The sequence below is a fragment of the Chrysochloris asiatica genome, unplaced genomic scaffold (genome assembly GCF_000296735.1).
Source record: "Chrysochloris asiatica unplaced genomic scaffold, ChrAsi1.0 scaffold00326, whole genome shotgun sequence".
In the NCBI taxonomy this organism is placed as follows: domain Eukaryota; kingdom Metazoa; phylum Chordata; class Mammalia; order Afrosoricida; family Chrysochloridae; genus Chrysochloris; species Chrysochloris asiatica.
In genome coordinates this window covers 42,234-48,841 of record NW_006408844.1, presented here as the reverse complement: position 1 = coordinate 48,841, position 6,608 = coordinate 42,234, and positions in this window count along the sequence as shown.

Here is a 6,608-nt window from a genome sequence, read left to right as displayed (position 1 = left end):
ATTCTTTTCTCTGAGAAGCAAGTTAACCTTCACATATGTTTCTTAACCTTTGTCTATTAAGTCTTGTTAATTTTAGTTGTTAGGTGCAATTAACTCTCCATTAACTTCTTCCATACACTATCTGTTTATAGCCTACAAAAACATCACTTATCAGGGAAACAGACTATGAAAAACAACTCCTCTATTTTACTGATCATTAATTTAAGAATGTCTAAGTCAGAACTTTTGATTTATATAACTGTAGATTCTCATAGCCCTTATCTATAGTCTAATTGTTTTTAGGAATTCTTGTACTCACAGCCCTTATTTATGGCCTAGTTGCTTTTAAGGAAGAATGTCTACAATCACTAAGCCTAAACTGGTAGTAATTCAATTGACAAATCCTATCTCCTAGCAGTCTTAAGAACATTGTTAATATAAGTATTAAAACTACCTATGATTACAAGCAGAATAAGATGTAGCTAATATATGGCTTCTAACTTTTAATAAAAATATACTAAAGTGTAGGAGAGTCAAAAATCCAAAGTAAAATGGATACTAATAAAATCATGAATAAATCAGAGAATGATTCAACAAGAGAAAAATTTAACTAGGGATCTGTGCATAGAAATAACTTTGTGGCTCTGCCATCCAAAGAAAATAATTCATCATAGCTCTGCTAAAACAATGAATTCTTCTATGTGCAGGTTTCCCCGTGTCTCATTTATGTATTTTAATTCCTCAATTAATATGTCTCAATTTATCTATTTTAATTCCTTAATGAATTATGGCTCTTGCCATTATTCAATAAACAACAGTTGCACTAAACTAAAGTGCTGGGACAAGAGGGAAGTAGAAATCATCATGGATTCATTAAGTAGAAGAACTTTCTAGAGAGCTGGAATTTGAAATAAAGATAGGTTCTGGCTAGACAGAAAAGAAGGAGAAGGAAATCTCAAGTCAGGGAGAAACATATCAAGAATAAAAGAAACACCAAAAGAATAAGAGTAGAAAGCAACAATTAATATACCAGTCTGATTCAAGAGACTTGGAAAAGGTAGTTGAAGGACAAATTATGGAGGAATTCACAATTAAGGGTCGAAGTACAGAATAGAGAGGCTTTAGTGAAAAAGCTTTGGGCTGGGAAGAGGCATGAAATGATATTTCTAAAAGATGCTTAAAAAAACAGGATTATGAAAACACTGCTTTTTTGCCGTACTCCATGATCCCTACTGGATTCATCAACCATCTTATGAAGCCTGGCCCCCATAGGACATCACTTCAACCAATCTTCTGTCAGCACTCTCACTGATTCTTCTATATTTATACAGCCACTAAAATGTTATCGGTCTTGGGTTTTTATCTATACAATACAGCTGAGATCACCTACTCATCTTCTACATTCCTCTATGCCTACTAAAGAAAAGGACACACCTGTGTAGATTGGCATCACTACAAATTACTGTGTCCAGATTCAGCACAATTTTGTAGTACTTTTATCTTTCCATACCCCACAGGACTCCTGGTGAGTTGCAGTAGGTTCAGCACTAGACTGCGAACTACAGGTCAGCAGTTCAAACCCACCACCGGCTCCTTGGAAACCCTATATAGGCTTGCTATGAGTAGAAACCAACTTAATGGCATATAACAACACATCCCAGAATGGCCAGGTCTCATGTCACCTGTCCTGCCATCAAAACCCTCCCCCTTTGTTCTCATCAGGACCACAATAGGTGGATACTGATAGATGGGAGGAAAATGTGGAACAGAAACTTAAATTCTTTTAGAAAACCAAACTTACTGGACTGGATGAGACTAGAGAAATCCCCTAGCCTGAAAGACCCTAAAAAACCTTGAACTATAACTGACTCATGAAATAAAGAACAACACTCTTGAATACTGTGCTCCTTTTAAAAATCATCTATATGAGACCAAATGGTCCACAATTACTCTAAAGTAAAGATGAGAAGGTATGTAGACAGGGAAACTAGGTTACTGGAAATGAAACCACCAGAATGGAAATAATAAGAATGTTGACGCTTGAAGAATGTAACCAATGTCAATGAACAATTTATATAAAAATTGTTGCATGAGAGATGAGTTTGCTCTACAAAGGTGCATTGAAAATATACACAAGTATTTAAAAAACAGCAACAAACTTCTTCCTTCATAATAGCCAAAAAGTAGAAACACCTCAAATGCCCATCAACTAATAAATGGAGATACAAAATGCAATGTACATCCATATGGAAGAATAATATTATTCAGTTATACAAAGGAATGATGTACTGATAAATGATAAAAATGGATAAAAATATGCCAAATAAAAGTAGTCAGATGCGAAAGGCCAAATAATTACCTAATTCCATTTACATGAGATGTCCAGAATAGGCAAATCCAGAAACAGAAAGTAGTTTAGAGGCCATTAGGGATCGGAGAGAGTGGGAGGAGGAATGAGAAGTGATTGCATTCTCTAGAAAGCAATGAGTATAGTGATTCTTTTTGGGGTGAAGAAAATGTTCTCAAATTAGATAGTGGTGATAGTTGCACTGACTTGTTAATGTAATAAAACCCAATGAATAGTACATTCTAAAGTGTGAATTTTATGGTATGCATATGCTGTGGGTTAGTGCACTGGATTGCAAGGTTGGTTTGAACTTCAACGTCAGCAGTTCAAGCTCACTAGCCACTCCTCAGAAATCCTATACAGGGTCGCTATGAGTCGGAACTGACTCAACAGCATTTAACAACAACATATACTTATCTCAATAAGGAATTCAACAGAAAACTGCCAGAAACTCAAGCTGGATTCATAAAGGACATGGAACTAAGGATTGACTGATGTCAGATGGATCTTGGCTGAAAGCAGAGAATACCAGAAAGATGTCTATCTGTACTTTATTGACTATGCAAAAGCTTTCCACTGTGTGAATCATGACAAGCTATGGATAACATTGCAAAGATAGGTGTTCCAGACCACTCGATGGTGCTCATGAGGAACCTGTACGTGAACCAAGAGGCAGTCATTAGAACAGAATGACTTTAAACCAAATCGTTTAAAATCAGGAAAGGTATGCGTCAGGCCTGCATTCTTTCACCATACTTACTCACTCTGTATCTGAGCAAATAGTTTGAGAAGCTGGATTGTATGAAGAAGAGTATGGCATCAGGATTGGAGGAAAATACATTAACAATCTGTGATATGCGGATAATACAACCTTGCTTATTGAAAGTGAAGAGTATAAAATACTTTGTGATAAAGATCTACTGCCTTCAGTATAGACTACAAATCAATGCAAAGAAAATAAAAATCTCACAACTGGACCAATAAATAACATCATGATAAATGAAAAAAGATTGAATTCTCAAAGACTTTATCTTGTTTGGATCCACAATCAACATTCATGGAAGCAGCAGTCAAGAAATCAAATGACAGGGGAACCAAGCAAATTTTAAATACAGTGTATTTTCCAGCTTCCCGTCTTTACACCAAAATAAAAGTATTGTCATGCACAAGAGAAAAAAAAAGAAAGAAAAGAAATCAAACGACATACTGCATTAGGCAAATCTGCTACACAAGACCTTTTTAAAGTGTTCAAGAGCAAAAATTTCAATTTGAGGAAAAGGTACCTGACACAAGTCATGGCATTCCCAATAGCCTCAGAGGCATGTGAAAGTTGGACAATGAATAAGAAAGACCATAGAATTGATACATTTGAGTAACGGTGTAGGAGAGGAATACTGAAAGTGCCATGGACTGCCAGAAGAACAAACAAATCTGTGTTAGAAGTACAGTCAAAATGCTCCTTAGAAGACAAGATGATGAGATTTTATCTCTCATGCTTTGGATATCGGGAAGGACCAATCCCTGGAGACAGACATTATATTTGGCTAAGTGGAGGGTCAGCGTAAAAGAGGAAGACCCTCAATGAGATAGATCTGCACAGCAGTGGCAACAATGGGCTCAAGTGTTAACAACAATTGTGAGGATGGCAGTGTTTCGTTACATTGTGCATAGGGTCCAATGGGTTGAAACTGCCTCAATGGCACCTAACAACGTAACAACATGCTTACACATCTATTGCATCTGCACTTACTTTCCACTTTTTATGTCCTAGTCACTTAGGCATAATTCAACCTACTTTTTCTTCTCTACGAAACTGGTTCTTCAGTTCATCCTTTTCTGCTCTACCTTAAACCTATATTTAAAAAAGTGTTTTACTTCAATTATTTCCCCTCTTTAAAATCAAAATATAACCGCTAACTTCAAGTCCTTCCAGTTACCACCCTCTCTTCCTCCATGCAGTGCCAATTTCCTCAAAAGCAGACTCTATGTTTAAAACTTTCTCATATATGTCTGAAATGAAAATGATCTGTAAAACTAAACTTTCTCAGAGAACTTAAAAGAATTTTTTAAAGTGCAGCACATCACTAAATTTTAATCATATTTTTTTTCTCTTTGGGTTTAAGAATCTAATTATTTATGGTTATTATCTGTGGAGATACTATCTAAGTATCCACCCTAAGCCGCTACCTTTACTCATAGTGTAAATGACCTTGGAACGATCTTCTACTGGTAGATAGTTCCTTCTGCCTCCCTACACTTTCACAATACTATACATTGGGTTGTTAATTTCACGGTCAGCAGTTCGAAACTACCAGCTGTTCCGCGGGAGAAAGATGAGGCTTTCTGCTCCTGTAATGATTTACAGCCTTGGAAACCCTGTACAGGGTCACTATGAGTCGGAACCGACTCCACAGCACATAACAACAACATACATTTAAAGTCTGACAGCATAGTGGTTATAAATTGGGCTGCTAACCTCAAGGTTGGCAGTTCAAAACTACCAGCTGTTCCTCGGGAGAAGATAAGGCTGTGCAGGGTAACTGTGAGTCGGAACCAACTCCATGGTACTTAACAACAACCTTAATTACTCAACCATTACAGATCCTACAGTACTATGGATTTCATGCTCTTCATGTCTTTATAACATCTCAGTCTTTGCTTCCCGTGTTCTCTTTATATAGCATTTCCCAAGGGTCTTGTCAGTAGTCCGTTTTTCTCTCTCACTTTGCATGCTTTCTGGGCAATCTCATCTACTTTTAAATCCAAGAAAATACCCTATGCTGCCTAAAGGAAAGCTCTTCCTAGGTTTCAACAAGGACAGAAATTCAATGTCATGCAAATGACATCAACTTCCCCTCCCACAAACCTGCTCCTTTTCTTTTGTTCCAAGGAATGTCATAACCATCCACCTAGTCTCACTCTTCCTTGTCCTCCTGACACTCACTGGTGGTGGTGGTGATGGTGTGCGGTGTTTATTCTGACTCATAATGACCCTTTCTGAAGCTGTAAATCTTTACAGAAGCAGAAAGCCTTATCTTTCTCCTAAGGAGCAGCTGGTAGTTTCGAACTGCTGACCTTGAGGTTTGCAGCCCAACTCATACCCACTATGCTACCAGAGCCCCTTTGACATTTACTAAGTTTATATTTTTACACTCTGAAGCTAACATCAAACCCACTGCCTTGGAGTCAGTTCTAACTCACAGTGACCACACAGGGCAGAGTAGAACTTCTCTACAGTGTTTCCAAAACTATAAATCTTTACAGAAACACGCTGCCACCTCTTTCTTCCACAGAATGGCTAGTGAGTTTGAACTGCCAACCTTTTGGCTATCAATCCAAGGCTTAGCTAACTGTGCCACCAGGTTTCATCTCTCTTATACTGTCTTTCCATCCCAATCATTTCACCTTTGGTTCATGCCTTATTATCTCTCACCTAGACTACATGTCCTGGTGTGGCGCTGTGGGTTAATGTGTTGGACTGTAAGGTCGGTTTGATCTGCAAGGTAAGTGGTTCAAGCTCACCAGCTGCTCCTCAGAAACCCTATATAGGGTTACTATGGGTCAGAACCCACTCGCTGGCACTTAACAACAACAATAGACTACAAGACACTCCACCTGGCCTGTCTCCAGTCTGTCATCTGTATTTGAGGCCAGAGCAACTTTGGAAACACAAGTCTGAGACTGCTGCATTTTTACATAAAACTCTTCATTGGTTCCTACTGCTAAAAGAATGAAGTCCAAGTTCTCAACATGACACCCAGAGCCCAAAAGGACTTGACCCCTTCCTTGTTGTCAGGTGCCAACAAGTCAGTACCGACCCATAGTGACCTTATGCACAGCAAAACAAAACACTGCCCAATCCTGGGCCAACCTCACTACTGTTGCCACGCTTGAGTCCATTGATGCTGCCACTTGGCCAATCCATCTCGTTAGGGGTCTTCCTCTTTTTCTCTGACCCTCCACCTTACCAAACATGGTATTTTTCTCTTATGTTTGGCTGGGCCTCATTCATACGCTATACAAGTCACTCTAAAATGCTTGCATTTCCCCAGGAAAGGTTGTTTTAAGCCTCTGTTTCTTCAATGACCAGAAGGCACTACAAGTTGAACTCACCTATTTTCATCATGGCCAGCATAATCCTTCAGTCCCACCCTCTTTCCTAGTGACTTATCAATAGCGAAGTATCATTTATTTTGTTTCCCGTCTGACTCTTGTAGGGATTTGAGTTGGCAATCTTTGCTATATACTTCTATTTGTTGCTGTTGTTAAGTACCATGGCGTC